The sequence below is a fragment of the Drosophila kikkawai genome, chromosome 2L (assembly GCF_030179895.1).
Source record: "Drosophila kikkawai strain 14028-0561.14 chromosome 2L, DkikHiC1v2, whole genome shotgun sequence".
Taxonomy (NCBI): domain Eukaryota; kingdom Metazoa; phylum Arthropoda; class Insecta; order Diptera; family Drosophilidae; genus Drosophila; species Drosophila kikkawai.
Genome location: NC_091728.1, coordinates 33,401,511 through 33,420,172, shown reverse-complemented (window position 1 = coordinate 33,420,172; position 18,662 = coordinate 33,401,511).

The window sequence follows — 18,662 nt, the reverse complement described above, 5'->3', positions numbered from 1 at the left end:
GAGAATGATTAATGGCAGGATATCGGCACCAATAAGCACGTCAATCGGCGAGCTCCGGTAGAAATCTGGATCTGCTAGTTGCAGAGGTGGAAGATCCTTTAATGAATCCTCTTGTATAGTGTAGGATGGGAGATTCCCGGCTAACTGTGGTAACACATACGTACAGGTTTCAATTTGGATATGGGGCTTGACGGGAGAACCTATGTTGAATTGACAACGCTTACGGGGCTGAGCTGCAACGGAAAGGTTGACCCCTGAAACTTGCGCTTGGATGGACTCATACGGCAACTTAATTAGGTTGAACAACCGTTCTGAGATGAAGGTTGCCTCGGAACCTGAGTCAAAGAGCCCGTGCTGAGTATTTGATGCCCAAATGGCAAACTTCTATTATTGCCGTACTGAGGAGGACCCCTTGCGTGTTAACGACAAGAAACGTTTGCACATTCGCTTGACTCGTCGATGGAGTGGACTGTATATGTTGCTGGATTGCTGTGAATGGATGGGACTGTTGGTCAGGCATAACCACTGAATGGACTGGCGGAGGGCCGCTTCGATGCAGGAGAGTATTGTGACGTCCACTGCAGGTGTAGCAATTATGCGTGCTGTTACAGTCCCGGAGCAGATGCGTTCTTGCGATGCAGTTCAAGCACAACTTCTGCTGTTTCACATGTCTCTCTCGATCTGCGACTGACATTCGCAAGAATAGAGGACATACACGGAGTGGATGGTTCTCTTGTGCACAGAGTTTACAGGATTGCGGGTTTACCGTAACTCTGTTTTCGAAGGTTTGGATCGACCGCGAGCTATTGTCAGCCCTCAGTGCCCTGGATTGACCGCTCGCGTTTGGCTTGAACTCCTCAATCGCCTCAAGCGTTCGATGACGATCTTTTAAGAAGGCCTGGAATTCAACCCAGAGTGGAATCTCTGACTTACTTAGCAGGGACTGTTCCCAAAGAGCCAAAGTTAGTTTTGGCAACTTGGACGAGCACAGGAAAACAAGCAGGCAATCCCAATTCGTGGTCTCGACTCTTGCTAATTGCAGGGCCGTTAAACCACCTTGGATTGTGCTCTCTAAATGCTTCAAGGATTTTCCGCATTCCTGGGCAACAGAAGGCAAATTAAACAAGATCTTTAATTGGCTATTGACCAGCAGCCTCTTGTTCTCGAACCGATTTGCAAGTTTCTCCACGCTGACTCAAAACCATCATTGGTCAACGGAGATAAGGCCACAATGGATTTGGCCTCGCCGCTCGTCTTTGCATTGAGATGGAACAGTTTTTCGACTTCTGAAAGCCGAGGATTGCGTATATAGATGGCGGAGAAAAGGTCCCGAAATGTGGGCCATTGAACATAGTCACCATTGAAAACTTCGCACTCGACTGGAGGTAAGCGACATCCGCCCTGAGACGGTGTCAGATTGGAGGACTGAACAGACTGTTGTGCGCATGAATCTGCAATGATCTCATTGAGGCTTGCTGCGCACCGCTCGTAAACGGTATAACAGTCGTCATACTTGGATTGCATGGCTGTTATTTTGTCTTTGCAGGTTTGACTGGCCACAACTTCGGAGCACGTCTCATATTCCTTTTCCACCTTGTCCCAGAGGGCCCTGATCTGCTCGAGTCGAACCCTACTCGTGTGGATGGACGGATTTGTGTCCGCATTGGTATTGATTCTGGCTTCAAACTGACTCACCCTATCGGTTATGGTCGTGAATTTCCTCAAGGCCTTGTCTCCCTCAGCTTGAGCCATTCTGCCACTTGCTCTAGTGAAGTGGGGAGATACGACTGACCTTGCGGCTTTTGTGGATGGTGCAGACCGTGGAACTTCAGGCGACGTGCTCGTAGATCCTAGTGGAGTTGCGGTTGTCAATGGGCCTTTGCTGCGAGAGGGATTTTCGCTTTTGGAAGGCACAGTAGATTCACTCTTTACCCTGACTCTGTGAGACTCTTTTGCCTTACAAACGGTCAAAAGGCATTTTGGTTCCTCACCGTCACCAATTGGCATATGAAGCTCTCGTAGGAGCCGGAAAATGTAAGTGTGTGAGGTAGTCTATCGACTTTGACGTGGTTCGGAGAGGGGCCGCTGGATAAGCGCAAAAAAACAGTTAATCGAAAAAATGTTATCGATTTCAATTAGTACGGGGACGCTGGATGAAGCGTTCAAAATTTATGGTTATCGATTTTAAATCAATACAGGGACGCTGGATAAAGCGTTCAAAATGGTTATCGATTTGAAGGATAAGGGGGCGCTGGATGGCGCGTTGACACGGCAATACAGGGACGCTGGATAAGCGCAGGAAAACAGAGTTAATCGAAAAAATTATATTTATCGATTTGAAATAGAACAGAGAAAAAATATGTAGAATCAATTATTTGGGGACAAATAAATGTTTGTCGAAAAAATACTGTGGGGTTGGAAAGTGAAGACAAAAGGATAAATCGAAAATGTATGCTTATCGCCTTTTAAGATATGCTTGGACGCTGGATAATGCGTACCAAAAAAATAATCGGAACGGTGTACACGATTCGAAAAAATTAGGTTGTAAATTAGTCGAATTGAAACTCAAAACCAATAATACAAAAAAAATGCACCCAAGTGTGAACGGCTCATTAACAGACGCGTATGGTAATAGCGTCGCAACCTTGGCGGCCAGTACTTACATACATATGTATTTACGCAAAATAAACAAATAAACAACTATTAAAAACGCAGATTTTTTAATTTTGTTTGTTTCACTTGGTTTTGTGTTCGAATGCAGCGACACTGATACCCGCCGAGTCTCAATTGCCGGTCCGGCAAATTTGCATGAATATGTGCATATATGTATGCATTTATATGCACGTATGATCGGCCAGCTGGAGGAGGGGGTTAACTTTATTTATCTTTTGTTTTGTTGTTAATGCAGTGGATGGAAAATATATATATTTTTTTTTTTTTAATTCATTTATTGAAACAGTGAATATACAAAAAGTGGGGGGATAGAGGGGTTGGGTCACACAGATATCGGGACGGTTTGCTCGCGCGGTACGGCCGCGAAGCAATGCTTCGCGCGGGCGCTGGTCCCGACCTATGTTGCCTCCTGCTTCCTGCGTCGCTCCTCTGCTCGGAGCTCCGTCATCGCCTTCGCTGTGAAGTCCGACACGGCCTGCCAGTTCGCTTCGGACAACAACATCAGCGGAACTAGGTTTTCCGCTGTGATGGTGTTGCCCAGTATGGCCTCCAGCGATGCTCGCTCACCGGCAAACCTCGCACAGTTAAACACCGTGTGTTCTGCCGACTCCTCCAGCTGACCTTGGCAGTGCGTGCAGGAGTCGTCTTCCTCGTGGCCGAATCTCCGCAGGTAGCTCCGAAAGCAGCCGTGGCCGCTGAGGATCTGGGTCAGGTGGAAGTTTAACTGACCGTGCTTCCTCTTCAGCCAGCAATCCAACTGGGGAATCAACCGATACGTCCATCTTCCCTTGGACGCTGACTCCCACCGCAATTGCCACGATGCCAAGGTGGCATCTTTCGCCGCTAAGCGTAGCACCCTCTTGTCACGATGTGTCAGTGTTCTGCCAATCGTCTGGCCGTGGATACTGGCCCTCTCTGCTGCGAGCAGATCCAGTGGCGGAGTCCCGGCTAGGACAAGCGCGGCCTGATCGGACACCGTCCTAAAGGCGCTGCTTATGCGTAGTGCCGCGAGGCGATGGGCCGAGCACAGTCCGCGACTATAGGCCGGGGTCGCCAGTGCATGTCCCCAGACTGGTGCCGCATAAAGCATGCTGGCTCGTGCTACGCTGGACAGTAGCAACCTGCTCGCCTGCTTCGGGCCCCTATGGTTCAGCATTATTCTGCTGACTGCTCTCACCGCTGTGGTGGCCTTTGAGCTCGCATACCCTAGGTGCTCGCGGAAGGAAAGCCTCGTGTCGATCATCACGCCCAGGTATTTTATGGCTCTGGACGATCTGATCGAGGCCCCGCACACTCGGATGGTTGCGACCTCCACCTTCTTCCTGCTTACCAGCACGGCTTCCGTTTTCTGCGGCGCTAGTTGTAGGCCGGCACTGGACAGCCACGAGTTTATGCGGCTGATGCTCCTGTCGCACAGCTCTTCTGCTCCTGCGAGTTCCTTGTCGACTACGACTACGGCTATGTCGTCGGCGAATCCCACCAGCTCGGTCCGACCTGGTAGCGGGAGCCGCAGAACACCGTCGTACATAGCGTTCCACAGCAACGGTGCCAGGACCGACCCTTGCGGCACTCCACAAGAAAGCTCGGCCGATCTGATACCGCCATCAGAATCGTACACCAGAGTCCTGCCTCTGAAGTAACTCTTCAACAGCTCCAAGAGGTACGGGGGTACCCCGAAGCTGGATAGTGCGTCTAGGATACGATCCCATCTCGTCGTATTAAAGGCGTTGCGGACGTCTAGCGTGACTATCAGGCAGTATTCCTTCGCGCCTCCTTTCCACCGTTGTCCCGCGATTGCGGCTTTAGCGATGCCCACCACTTTTGAGATGGCATCAACCGTCGACGTAGCCTTCCTGAATCCAAATTGGGAGTCGGATAGATCGCCAGCCGCAGCAATTGCCGTCTCAAGTCTCGTCCGGATAAGCTGCTCCAGCACCTTGCCCGCCCCGTCAATCAGACAGATCGGTCGGTGAGCGGAAGGGTCTTCTGGCGGTTTTCCTGGTTTCGGAAGCAGGACCAGCCTCTGAACCTTCCATCTCCTTGGAAATGTTCCTTCTCTGAGACACTTTCCGTAGAGCTCCGCGAATAGGTCCGGGCGAAGCGAAAGAGCAAGTCTCAGGACTCTGTTGGGGACGAGGTCGGGGCCTGGGGCTTTCGCCTCTCTGATTTTCGTCGCCGCTGCCAGGATTTCCGCCTCCAGGACTGGCTCGAATCCTTCCAGTGAGTGTGTAGCCGTCTCCAGCGTGGCTCTGGTGCTATCCGCCCTCGGGAATAGGTGCTCGACAATCCTGTCGATGCTCTCCGCGTCGTGGGGGGCGCCCTGTTTTGCCCCGTGGATCTTCTTGACGATGATCCTATAGGCGTTCCCCCAGGGATCGCTGTCCGCGGTGTCGCACAGGTCCAGGAAGCATTTGGTTTTACTTCCCCGGAATGCCGCCTTAAGTGCCTTGCGGCACCGATGGTACTCGGACCGCCTCTCCAGGTGGGAGCTCGAGCGGTAGGAGCGCTGGTAGCGGCGCCTCGCCTTGATGCACTCCGTTCTGGCCGCGGCAATAGCATGGTTCCACCAGTACACCGAGTCCCTGTGACGAGAGTGGGCGCGCTTGGCAGTCATGCAGTTATCGCATGCGGCTTGCAGCTGGTTCATAGCAGACTCCGCCATCTGCTCTGCACAGCCGTTTGCTACCAGTCTCTGCATGTGTTCTGCAAAGGATTGGATGTCCAGAGTGTCGGCCTTGTAAACCCTTCGTGCTGGAGGAGGCAGCGGTGTTGGGTGCGCACGCCGAGTGTCCAGCGCGGTGAGGATCGCTGCGTAATCGCTCCCCGTGTAGGCGTCGCTCAGGACCCAGGTGCACTGGCTAGCCCTGGAGCAGCTCACAAACGTGAGGTCAATCAGATTCAGCTGAACCACTATCATGCCTTTTTTGTTTTGTCTGCTCTACGCGACGTCACCAGGGGGCAGTGGCGGCTACCCGCCTGGTGGTTCGTGTCGCTACGGTTCGACTCGGCGCAACTAAAGCAGTGCGGACTGTTCTTGCAGGCGGCTATCTTGTGGCCCTCCTGGCCACACCTGAAACAGGAGCTGCTCCTGTCGGAGGTGCTGGTGCATCTGGCCGCTATGTGCCCTGTCTCCATACAGCGGAAGCATCTGGGGCGAGATTCTATCGCCTTGATTCGACATCTCGTCCAGCCGACTTTCACCCTCCCCAGACTGTCTATGGATCCAGCCACGGTCTCTGGGACGGAGAACGTTGCCACCTGACCTCCACTTGCGAGGGAGCGGATGCTCTTGATGGTCACAGAACCAGGTGGGAAGTTAGCCTGTGAGGCGAGCTCTGTCGTAAGTTCCTCCCTGGTTACCAGCTCGTCCAGGTCCCGGATAAGGAATGTGGTCTGGGGTGACACTGTGCGGATCGGCACTCCTCCGCCTAGCATACTTCCAATCTGCTCCTTCAGCGCGGTGAGGGAAGGCCCAGATGACTTTTTCAGCTCGATTAGGAGCTCGCCCTTCGCCGTTTTCCTGACTCTGTTCACCTTGTCCCCGACTCCTGCCATCCTGGAGTCATGGGTGCGCGTGACCATACTCAGAACATCGCTATAGACATCTCCGCCGCGGGGGTTATGATGATAGCATCATTTTTCCCCCTCTTTCGGCCCTCTCGGCGCACGGTTGAGGCCCGCGCCTTCGGTCCGGATTCGCTGTCCGCGCGCTTCTGCGCTCTGCCGGCGTTTAGAGTGGGAGCCCTGGGTGGGGGGCGCGAGCTCGTGCTTGTGCGGCCAGCGGGGTCCGCACCAGGGTTACCGCTTGTGAGACGAGGACGACCCTTGGGAGACGTCTGCACTGACTTCTCTGCCGAGGGCCTAGCTTGGGTCGTCGGTGGAGCAGTCTGGCTTCCCTGGTCCACAACTCGGATGGCATCACCATCAGCCCTGTCCTTGCCCTCGAGCAGCGAAAGCTCTTCCTGGAGCTCCTTAAGCCGCGCAAAGGCATTCTTCATCGACTGATTGATGCTTCGGACTTTCTGCTCGTTAACCTTGGCTAACAAGTCGTCCAGTATCAATCCCATCTCCTTGATCTGTGGCTTGGGCGCCTTGATCTTTTTGCGTGGGTGGGCCGCTACAGGGGGACTAGGGGAGTCCCTTACTCTCTTTGAGGGTGGGGTTGACGAGCTCGTCTCCCGACCGATGGGAACCGGGACTCTCTCCGAGTCTTGGCCAGTTGCCGTGGAGCCGCCGCTAGGTGGGGTCCGCTGCAACTTTGACCGCTTTTGGAAGGCTCCCAAGTCATTGGTATCATCACTTGTCGCTGATAAAGGAGCGCCGGCCAAGTGGGCCGCCGGAGCTACAGTGTGGGTTGGAATGTGGGTTAGGGCCTCCAGAATCCGTGCCCTTGCCGCGGGGTCAACCGCGGGTGGATTTCCACATTTGTGGCTGCCACCTGGAGTAATATTGTTATTACTCGACATTCCTGGTTTTTGCATTTTTAGCCCAATGCGGGGCTGCATTTTATACCTCCTGCCAGGTGGGTTAAAGACTGCCGGCCACTATGGCTCAGACGCAGACCAAGTAGCCGCCCAATGTGGGTCAGACGCTACCTGGGTTTAAAGTAGTGTGCAGCTGGTACCTGCTGCCAGGTTGGTTCCACTGCCGGCCACTATGGCGCAGACGCAGATCGCGCAGCCGCCCAGTATGAGCAGACGCTGCGTGGATTCAGTCGTTGTGTGTGGTGATCGCTTCTACCAGATCGGGACGACACGCGGCCTCCCTCGCTGGTCGAATATTTCCCTCCGACTACGTAATGTTGGGGGTTATACCGCCCCGCCTCGGTCGCCAGAGCCCCTTTTTGGGTGTACCGCCAGGGCGGAGGGGATGGCAGTCGGTCAGATCCGTGACCTTTTCCACCATTTGGCCACGTGAGCGAACCTCACTTCCGGCGAAACATAGCCAAATTCCGTCTCCTTGCCAAGGACTTCGGGCAGCAGCCCGGGAATGTATGCTACGTATTTCCGCAGCGATCGTTAGCTGAAGCTTGTAGCAAGCAGCTTCTGTCACGTGCCGGGGTTTTTACACAATAGGTGGCGGTAATGTGCGCATGTAGAGTGCATCGGCGCTGCAGTGCTGCCACACAGCTGCATTGCGCTCGCTTCACTACACTGCACGCCAGCTGATCGAGCAATCAGCTGACGTGACCGGCACAATTTTGTGGGGGCATCCACATTATGATCCAAAGAGAGAAAGCGGCGGTGGAAGAGAAGGAAGAGAAAGTTTCGGGGAAGAAAGATCCCCCCTTACCCCTAGCCGTCGTCCGTCGCGCCATAACATTGGGGCACAAAAGTGCCCACCGCGGGCCGTAGGAGCCGTGCCTCGACAGGTGAGTCTGGAGACTACCCTCACACCGCATCCTGCGTACTGCTACCACTTTTTATTCTTCTTTTTTGCCTTCTTATTCGTTATTTAGTCTTCTACTCCTTCTTTTTTGCCTTCTTCTTCGTTATTTAGTCTTCTACTCCTTCTTTTTTGCCTTCTTCTTCGTTATTTAGTCTTCTACGCCTTCTTTTTTGCCATCTTCTTCGTTATTTAGTCTTCTACTCCTTCTTTTTTGCCATCTTCTTCGTTATTTAGTCTTCTACTCCTTCTTTTTTGCCTTCTTCTTCGTTATTTAGTCTTCTACTCCTTCTTTTTTGCCTTCTTCTTGGTTATTTAGTCTTCTACTCCTTCTTTTTTGCCTTTTCTTCGTTATTTAGTCTTCTACTCCTTCTTTTTTGCCTTCTTCTTCGTTATTTAGTCTTCTACTCCTTCTTTTTTGCCTTCTTCTTCGTTATTTAGTCTTCTACTCCTTCTTTTTTGCCTTCTTCTTCGTTATTTAGTCTTCTACTCCTTATTTTTTGCCTTCTTATTCGTTATTTAGTCTTCTACTCCTTCTTTTTTGCCTTCTTCTTCGTTATTTAGTCTTCTACTCCTTCTTTTTTGCCTTCTTCTTCGTTATTTAGTCTTCTACTCCTTCTTTTTTGCCTTCTTCTTCGTTATTTAGTCTTCTACTCCTTCTTTTTTGCCTTCTTATTCGTTATTTAGTCTTCTACTCCTTCTTTTTTGCCTTCTTCTTCGTTATTTAGTCTTCTACTCCTTTTTTTTTTGCCTTCTTCTTCGTTATTTAGTCTTCTACTCCTTATTTTTTGCCTTCTTATTCGTTATTTAGTCTTCTACTCCTTATTTTTTGCCTTCTTCTTCGTTATTTAGTCTTCTACTCCTTCTTCTTTGCCTTCTTCTTCGTTATTTAGTCTTCTACTCCTTATTTTTTGCCTTCTTCTTCGTTATTTAGTGTTCTACTCCTTTTTTTTTTGCCTTCTTCTTCGTTATTTAGTCTTCTACTCCTTATTTTTTGCCTTCTTATTCGTTATTTAGTCTTCTACTCCTTCTTTTTTGCCTTCTTCTTCGTTATTTAGCGTTCTACTCCTTCTTTTTTGCCTTTTCTTCGTTATTTAGTCTTCTACACCTTCTTTTTTGCCTTCTTCTTCGTTATTTAGTCTTCTACTCCTTCTTTTTTGCCTTCTTCTTCGTTATTTAGTGTTCTACTCCTTCTTTTTTGCCTTCTTCTTCGTTATTTAGTCTTCTACTCCTTCTTTATTGCCTTCTTCTTCGTAATTTAGTCTTCTACTCCTTTTTTTTTGCCTTCTTCTTCGTTATTTAGTCTTCTACTTCTTCTTTTTTGCCTTCTTCTTCGTTATTTAGTCTTCTACTCCTTCTTTTTTGCCTTCTTCTTCGTTATTTAGTCTTCTACTCCTTCTTTTTTGCCTTCTTCTTCGTTATTTAGTCTTCTACTCCTTTTTTTTTTGCCTTCTTCTTCGTTATTTAGTCTTCTACTCCTTATTTTTTGCCTTCTTATTCGTTATTTAGTCTTCTACTCCTTCTTTTTTGCCTTCTTCTTCGTTATTTAGTCTTCTTCTCCTTCTTTTTTGCCTTCTTCTTCGTTATTTAGTGTTCTACTCCTTTTTTGCCTTCTTCTTCGTTATTTAGTCTTCTACTCCTTCTTTATTGCCTTCGTCTTCGTAATTTAGTCTTCTACTCCTTTTTTTTTGCCTTCTTCTTCGTTATTTAGTGTTCTACTCCTTCTTTTTTGCCTTCTTCTTCGTTATTTAGTCTTCTACTCCTTCTTTATTGCCTTCTTCTTCGTAATTTAGTCTTCTACTCCTTTTTTTTTGCCTTCTTCTTCGTTATTTAGTCTTCTACTTCTTCTTTTTTGCCTTCTTCTTCGTTATTTAGTCTTCTACTCCTTCTTTTTTCCCTTCTTCTTCGTTATTTAGTCTTCTACTCCTTCTTTTTTGCCTTCTTCTTCGCTATTTAGTCTTCTACTCCTTATTTTTTGCCTTCTTATTCGTTATTTAGTCTTCTACTCCTTATTTTTTGCCTTTTCTTCGTTATTTAGTCTTCTACACCTTCTTTTTTGCCTTCTTCTTCGTTATTTAGTCTTCTACTCCTTCTTTTTTGCCTTCTTCTTCGTTATTTAGTGTTCTACTCCTTCTTTTTTGCCTTCTTCTTCGTTATTTAGTCTTCTACTCCTTCTTTATTGCCTTCTTCTTCGTAATTTAGTCTTCTACTCCTTTTTTTTTGCCTTCTTCTTCGTTATTTAGTCTTCTACTTCTTCTTTTTTGCCTTCTTCTTCGTTATTTAGTCTTCTACGCCTTCTTTTTTGCCATCTTCTTCGTTATTTAGTCTTCTACTCCTTCTTTTTTGCCATCTTCTTCGTTATTTAGTCTTCTACTCCTTCTTTTTTGCCTTCTTCTTCGTTATTTAGTCTTCTACTCCTTCTTTTTTGCCTTCTTCTTGGTTATTTAGTCTTCTACTCCTTCTTTTTTTCCTTTTCTTCGTTATTTAGTCTTCTACTCCTTCTTTTTTGCCTTCTTCTTCGTTATTTAGTCTTCTACTCCTTCTTTTTTGCCTTCTTCTTCGTTATTTAGTCTTCTACTCCTTCTTTTTTGCCTTCTTCTTCGTTATTTAGTCTTCTACTCCTTATTTTTTGCCTTCTTATTCGTTATTTAGTCTTCTACTCCTTCTTTTTTGCCTTCTTCTTCTTTATTTAGGCTTCTACTCCTTCTTTTTTGCCTTCTTCTTCGTTATTTAGTCTTCTACTCCTTATTTTTTGCCTTCTTCTTCGTTATTTAGTCTTCTACTCCTTATTTTTTGCCTTCTTATTCGTTATTTAGTCTTCTACTCCTTCTTTTTTGCCTTCTTCTTCGTTATTTAGTCTTCTACTCCTTCTTTTTTGCCTTCTTATTCGTTATTTAGTCTTCTACTCCTCCTTTTTTGCCTTCTTCTTCGTTATTTAGTCTTCTACTCCTTTTTTTTTGCCTTCTTCTTCGTTATTTAGTCTTCTACTCCTTATTTTTTGCCTTCTTATTCGTTATTTAGTCTTCTACTCCTTATTTTTTGCCTTCTTCTTCGTTATTTAGTCTTCTACTCCTTCTTCTTTGCCTTCTTCTTCGTTATTTAGTCTTCTACTCCTTATTTTTTGCCTTCTTCTTCGTTATTTAGTCTTCTACTCCTTTTTTTTTTGCCTTCTTCTTCGTTATTTAGTCTTCTACTCCTTATTTTTTGCCTTCTTATTCGTTATTTAGTCTTCTACTCCTTCTTTTTTGCCTTCTTCTTCGTTATTTAGCGTTCTACTCCTTCTTTTTTGCCTTTTCTTCGTTATTTAGTCTTCTACACCTTCTTTTTTGCCTTCTTCTTCGTTATTTAGTCTTCTACTCCTTCTTTTTTGCCTTCTTCTTCGTTATTTAGTGTTCTACTCCTTCTTTTTTGCCTTCTTCTTCGTTATTTAGTCTTCTACTCCTTCTTTATTGCCTTCTTCTTCGTAATTTAGTCTTCTACTCCTTTTTTTTTGCCTTCTTCTTCGTTATTTAGTCTTCTACTTCTTCTTTTTTGCCTTCTTCTTCGTTATTTAGTCTTCTACTCCTTCTTTTTTGCCTTCTTCTTCGTTATTTAGTCTTCTACTCCTTCTTTTTTGCCTTCTTCTTCGTTATTTAGTCTTCTACTCCTTTTTTTTTTGCCTTCTTCTTCGTTATTTAGTCTTCTACTCCTTATTTTTTGCCTTCTTATTCGTTATTTAGTCTTCTACTCCTTCTTTTTTGCCTTCTTCTTCGTTATTTAGTCTTCTTCTCCTTCTTTTTTGCCTTCTTCTTCGTTATTTAGTGTTCTACTCCTTTTTTGCCTTCTTCTTCGTTATTTAGTCTTCTACTCCTTCTTTATTGCCTTCGTCTTCGTAATTTAGTCTTCTACTCCTTTTTTTTTGCCTTCTTCTTCGTTATTTAGTGTTCTACTCCTTCTTTTTTGCCTTCTTCTTCGTTATTTAGTCTTCTACTCCTTCTTTATTGCCTTCTTCTTCGTAATTTAGTCTTCTACTCCTTCTTTTTTCCCTTCTTCTTCGTTATTTAGTCTTCTACTCCTTCTTTTTTGCCTTCTTCTTCGCTATTTAGTCTTCTACTCCTTATTTTTTGCCTTCTTATTCGTTATTTAGTCTTCTACTCCTTATTTTTTGCCTTTTCTTCGTTATTTAGTCTTCTACACCTTCTTTTTTGCCTTCTTCTTCGTTATTTAGTCTTCTACTCCTTCTTTTTTGCCTTCTTCTTCGTTATTTAGTGTTCTACTCCTTCTTTTTTGCCTTCTTCTTCGTTATTTAGTCTTCTACTCCTTCTTTATTGCCTTCTTCTTCGTAATTTAGTCTTCTACTCCTTTTTTTTTTGCCTTCTTCTTCGTTATTTAGTCTTCTACTTCTTCTTTTTTGCCTTCTTCTTCGTTATTTAGTCTTCTACGCCTTCTTTTTTGCCATCTTCTTCGTTATTTAGTCTTCTACTCCTTCTTTTTTGCCATCTTCTTCGTTATTTAGTCTTCTACTCCTTCTTTTTTGCCTTCTTCTTCGTTATTTAGTCTTCTACTCCTTCTTTTTTGCCTTCTTCTTGGTTATTTAGTCTTCTACTCCTTCTTTTTTGCCTTTTCTTCGTTATTTAGTCTTCTACTCCTTCTTTTTTGCCTTCTTCTTCGTTATTTAGTCTTCTACTCCTTCTTTTTTGCCTTCTTCTTCGTTATTTAGTCTTCTACTCCTTCTTTTTTGCCTTCTTCTTCGTTATTTAGTCTTCTACTCCTTATTTTTTGCCTTCTTATTCGTTATTTAGTCTTCTACTCCTTCTTTTTTGCCTTCTTCTTCTTTATTTAGGCTTCTACTCCTTCATTTTTGCCTTCTTCTTCGTTATTTAGTCTTCTACTCCTTATTTTTTGCCTTCTTCTTCGTTATTTAGTCTTCTACTCCTTATTTTTTGCCTTCTTATTCGTTATTTAGTCTTCTACTCCTCCTTTTTTGCCTTCTTCTTCGTTATTTAGTCTTCTACTCCTCCTTTTTTGCCTTCTTCTTCGTTATTTAGTCTTCTACTCCTTTTTTTTTGCCTTCTTCTTCGTTATTTAGTCTTCTACTCCTTATTTTTTGCCTTCTTATTCGTTATTTAGTCTTCTACTCCTTATTTTTTGCCTTCTTCTTCGTTATTTAGTCTTCTACTCCTTCTTTTTTGCCTTCTTCTTCGTTATTTAGTCTTCTACTCCTTCTTTTTTGCCTTCTTCTTCGTTATTTAGTGTTCTACTCCTTCTTTTTTGCCTTCTTCTTCGTTATTTAGTCTTCTACTCCTTCTTTATTGCCTTCTTCTTCGTAATTTAGTCTTCTACTCCTTTTTTTTGCCTTCTTCTTCGTTATTTAGTCTTCTACTTCTTCTTTTTTGCCTTCTTCTTCGTTATTTAGTCTTCTACTCCTTCTTTTTTGCCTTCTTCTTCGTTATTTAGTCTTCTACTCCTTCTTTTTTGCCTTCTTCTTCGTTATTTAGTCTTCGACTCCTTTTTTTTTGCCTTCTTCTTCGTTATTTAGTCTTCTACTCCTTATTTTTTGCCTTCTTATTCGTTATTTAGTCTTCTACTCCTTCTTTTTTGCCTTCTTCTTCGTTATTTAGTGTTCTACTCCTTCTTTTTTGCCTTCTTCTTCGTTATTTAGTCTTCTACTCCTTCTTTTTTACCTTCTTCTTCGTTATTTAGTCTTCTACTCCTTCTTTTTTGCCTTCTTCTTCGTTATTTAGTCTTCTACTCCTTCTTTTTTGCCTTCTTCTTCGTTATTTAGTCTTCTACTCCTTCTTTATTGCTTTCTTCTTCGTAATTTAGTCTTCTACTCCTTCTTTTTTGCCTTCTTCTTCGTTATTTAGTCTTCTACTTCTTCTTTTTTGCCTTCTTCTTCGTTATTTAGTCTTCTACTCCTTCTTTTTTGCCTTCTTCTTCGTTATTTAGTTTTCTACTCCTTCTTTTTTGCCTTCTTCTTCGTTATTTAGTCTTCTACTCCTTCTTTTTTTGCCTTCTTCTTCGTTATTTAGTCTTCTACTCCTTATTTTTTGCCTTCTTATTCGTTATTTAGTCTTCTACTCCTTCTTTTTTGCCTTCTTCTTCGTTATTTAGTCTTCTACTCCTTCTTTTTTGCCTTCTTCTTCGTTATTTAGGGTTCTACTCCTTTTTTGCCTTCTTCTTCGTTATTTAGTCTTCTACTCCTTCTTTTTTGCCTTCTTCTTCGTATTTAGTCTTCTACTCCTTCTTTTTTGCCTTCTTCTTCGTTATTTAGTCTTCTACTCCTTCTTTTTTGCCTTCTTCTTCGTTATTTAGTCTTCTACTCCTTCTTTTTTGCCTTCTTCTTCGTTATTTAGTCTTCTACTCCTTCTTTTTTGCCTTCTTCTTCGTTATTTAGTCTTCTACTCCTTCTTTTTTGCCTTCTTCTTCGTTATTTAGTCTTCTACTCCTTCTTTATTGCCTTCTTCTTCGTTATTTAGTCTTCTACTCCTTCTTTTTTGCCTTCTTCTTCGTTATTTAGTCTTCTACTCCTTCTTTTTTGCCTTCTTCTTCGTTATTTAGTCTTCTACTCCTTTATTTTTGCCTTCTTCTTCGTTATTTAGTCTTCTACTCCTTCTTTTTTGCCTTCTTCTTCGTTATTTAGTCTTCTACTCCTTCTTTTTTGCCTTCTTCTTCGTTATTTTAGTCTTCTACTCCTTCTTTTTTGCCTTCTTCTTCGTTATTTAGTCTTCTACTCCTTCTTTTTTGCCTTCTTCTTCGTTATTTAGTCTTCTACTCCTTCTTTTTTGCCTTCTTCTTCGTTATTTAGTCTTCTACTCCTTCTTTTTTGCCTTCTTCTTCGTTATTTAGTCTTCTACTCCTTCTTTATTTGCCTTCTTCTTCGTTATTTAGTCTTCTACTCCTTTTTTTTTGCCTTCTTCTTCGTTATTTAGTCTTCTACTTCTTCTTTTTTGCCTTCTTCTTCGTTATTTAGTCTTCTACTCCTTCTTTTTTGCCTTCTTCTTCGTTATTTAGTCTTCTACTCCTTCTTTTTTTGCCTTCTTCTTCGTTATTTAGTCTTCTACTCCTTTTTTTTTGCCTTCTTCTTCGTTATTTAGTCTTCTACTCCTTATTTTTTGCCTTCTTATTCGTTATTTAGTCTTCTACTCCTTCTTTTTTGCCTTCTTCTTCGTTATTTAGTCTTCTACTCCTTTTTTTTGCCTTCTTCTTCGTTATTTAGTCTTCTACTCCTTCTTTTTGCCTTCTTCTTCGTTATTTAGTCTTCTACTCCTTCTTTTTGCCTTCTTCTTCGTTATTTAGTCTTCTACTCCTTCTTTTTTGCCTTCTTCTTCGTTATTTAGTCTTCTACTCCTTCTTTTTGCCTTCTTCTTCGTAATTTAGTCTTCTACTCCTTTTTTTTGCCTTCTTCTTCGTTATTTAGTCTTCTTCTTCCTTCTTTTTTGCCTTCTTCTTCGTTATTTAGTCTTCTACTCCTTCTTTTTTGCCTTCTTCTTCGTTATTTAGTCTTCTACTCCTTCTTTTTTGCCTTCTTCTTCGTTATTTAGTGTTCTACTCCTTCTTTTTTGCCTTCTTCTTCGTTATTTAGTCTTCTACTCCTTCTTTTTTGCCTTCTTCTTCGTTATTTAGTCTTCTACTCCTTCTTTTTTGCCTTCTTCTTCGTAATTTAGTCTTCTACTCCTTTTTTTTTGCCTTCTTCTTCGTTATTTAGTCTTCTACTTCTTCTTTTTTGCCTTCTTCTTCGTTATTTAGTCTTCTACTCCTTCTTTTTTGCCTTCTTCTTCGTTATTTAGTCTTCTACTCCTTCTTTTTTGCCTTCTTCTTCGTTATTTAGTCTTCTACTCCTTTTTTTTTTGCCTTCTTCTTCGTTATTTAGTCTTCTACTCCTTATTTTTTGCCTTCTTATTCGTTATTTAGTCTTCTACTCCTTCTTTTTTGCCTTCTTCTTCGTTATTTAGTCTTCTACTCCTTTTTTTTTGCCTTCTTCTTCGTTATTTAGTCTTCTACTCCTTCTTTTTGCCTTCTTCTTCGTTATTTAGTCTTCTACTCCTTCTTTTTTGCCTTCTTCTTCGTTATTTAGTCTTCTACTCCTTCTTTTTTGCCTTCTTCTTCGTTATTTAGTCTTCTACTCCTTCTTTTTGCCTTCTTCTTCGTAATTTAGTCTTCTACTCCTTCTTTTTTGCCTTCTTCTTCGTTATTTAGTCTTCTACTCCTTCTTTTTTGTCCTTCTTTTTTGCCTTCTTCTTCGTTATTTAGTCTTCTACTCCTTCTTTTTTGCCTTCTTCTTCGTTATTTAGTCTTCTACTCCTTCTTTTTTGCCTTCTTCTTCGTTATTTAGCGTTCTACTCCTTCTTTTTTGCCTTCTTCTTCGTTATTTAGTCTTCTACACCTTCTTTTTTGCCTTCTTCTTCGTTATTTAGTCTTCTACTCCTTCTTTTTTGCCTTCTTCTTCGTTATTTAGTCTTCTACTCCTTCTTTTTTGCCTTCTTCTTCGTTATTTAGTCTTCTACTCCTTCTTTATTGCCTTCTTCTTCGTAATTTAGTCTTCTACTCCTTTTTTTTTGCCTTCTTCTTCGTTATTTAGTCTTCTACTTCTTCTTTTTTGCCTTCTTCTTCGTTATTTAGTCTTCTACTCCTTCTTTTTTGCCTTCTTCTTCGTTATTTAGTCTTCTACTCCTTCTTTTTTGCCTTCTTCTTCGTTATTTAGTCTTCTACTCCTTTTTTTTTGCCTTCTTCTTCGTTATTTAGTCTTCTACTCCTTATTTTTTGCCTTCTTATTCGTTATTTAGTCTTCTACTCCTTCTTTTTTGCCTTCTTCTTCGTTATTTAGTCTTCTTACTCCTTCTTTTTTGCCTTCTTCTTCGTTATTTAGTCTTCTACTCCTTCTTTTTGCCTTCTTCTTCGTTATTTAGTCTTCTACTCCTTCTTTATTGCCTTCTTCTTCGTAATTTAGTCTTCTACTCCTTTTTTTTTGCCTTCTTCTTCGTTATTTAGTATTCTACTCCTTCTTTTTGCCTTCTTCTTCGTTATTTAGTCTTCTACTCCTTCTTTATTGCCTTCTTCTTCGTAATTTAGTCTTCTACTCCTTCTTTTTTGCCTTCTTCTTCGTTATTTAGTCTTCTACTCCTTCTTTTTTGCCTTCTTCTTCGCTATTTAGTCTTCTACTCCTTATTTTTTGCCTTCTTATTCGTTATTTAGTCTTCTACTCCTTATTTTTTGCCTTTTCTTCGTTATTTAGTCTTCTACATCCTTCTTTTTTGCCTTCTTCTTCGTTATTTAGTCTTCTACTCCTTCTTTTTTGCCTTCTTCTTCGTTATTTAGTGTTCTACTCCTTCTTTTTTGCCTTCTTCTTCGTTATTTAGTCTTCTACTCCTTCTTTATTGCCTTCTTCTTCGTAATTTAGTCTTCTACTCCTTCTTTTTTTGCCTTCTTCTTCGTTATTTAGTCTTCTACTTCTTCTTTTTTGCCTTCTTCTTCGTTATTTAGTCTTCTACGCCTTCTTTTTTGCCATCTTCTTCGTTATTTAGTCTTCTACTCCTTCTTTTTTGCCATCTTCTTCGTTATTTAGTCTTCTACTCCTTCTTTTTTGCCTTCTTCTTCGTTATTTAGTCTTCTACTCCTTCTTTTTTGCCTTCTTCTTGGTTATTTAGTCTTCTACTCCTTCTTTTTTGCCTTTTCTTCGTTATTTAGTCTTCTACTCCTTCTTTTTTGCCTTCTTCTTCGTTATTTAGTCTTCTACTCCTTCTTTTTTGCCTTCTTCTTCGTTATTTAGTCTTCTACTCCTTCTTTTTTGCCTTCTTCTTCGTTATTTAGTCTTCTACTCCTTATTTTTTGCCTTCTTATTCGTTATTTAGTCTTCTACTCCTTCTTTTTTGCCTTCTTCTTCTTTATTTAGGCTTCTACTCCTTCATTTTTGCCTTCTTCTTCGTTATTTAGTCTTCTACTCCTTATTTTTTGCCTTCTTCTTCGTTATTTAGTCTTCTACTCCTTATTTTTTGCCTTCTTATTCGTTATTTAGTCTTCTACTCCTCCTTTTTTGCCTTCTTCTTCGTTATTTAGTCTTCTACTCCTCCTTTTTTGCCTTCTTCTTCGTTATTTAGTCTTCTACTCCTTTTTTTTTGCCTTCTTCTTCGTTATTTAGTCTTCTACTCCTTATTTTTTGCCTTCTTATTCGTTATTTAGTCTTCTACTCCTTATTTTTTGCCTTCTTCTTCGTTATTTAGTCTTCTACTCCTTCTTTTTTGCCTTCTTCTTCGTTATTTAGTCTTCTACTCCTTCTTTTTTGCCTTCTTCTTCGTTATTTAGTGTTCTACTCCTTCTTTTTTGCCTTCTTCTTCGTTATTTAGTCTTCTACTCCTTCTTTATTGCCTTCTTCTTCGTAATTTAGTCTTCTACTCCTTTTTTTTGCCTTCTTCTTCGTTATTTAGTCTTCTACTTCTTCTTTTTTGCCTTCTTCTTCGTTATTTAGTCTTCTACTCCTTCTTTTTTGCCTTCTTCTTCGTTATTTAGTCTTCTACTCCTTCTTTTTTGCCTTCTTCTTCGTTATTTAGCGTTCTACTCCTTCTTTTTTGCCTTTTCTTCGTTATTTAGTCTTCTACACCTTCTTTTTTGCCTTCTTCTTCGTTATT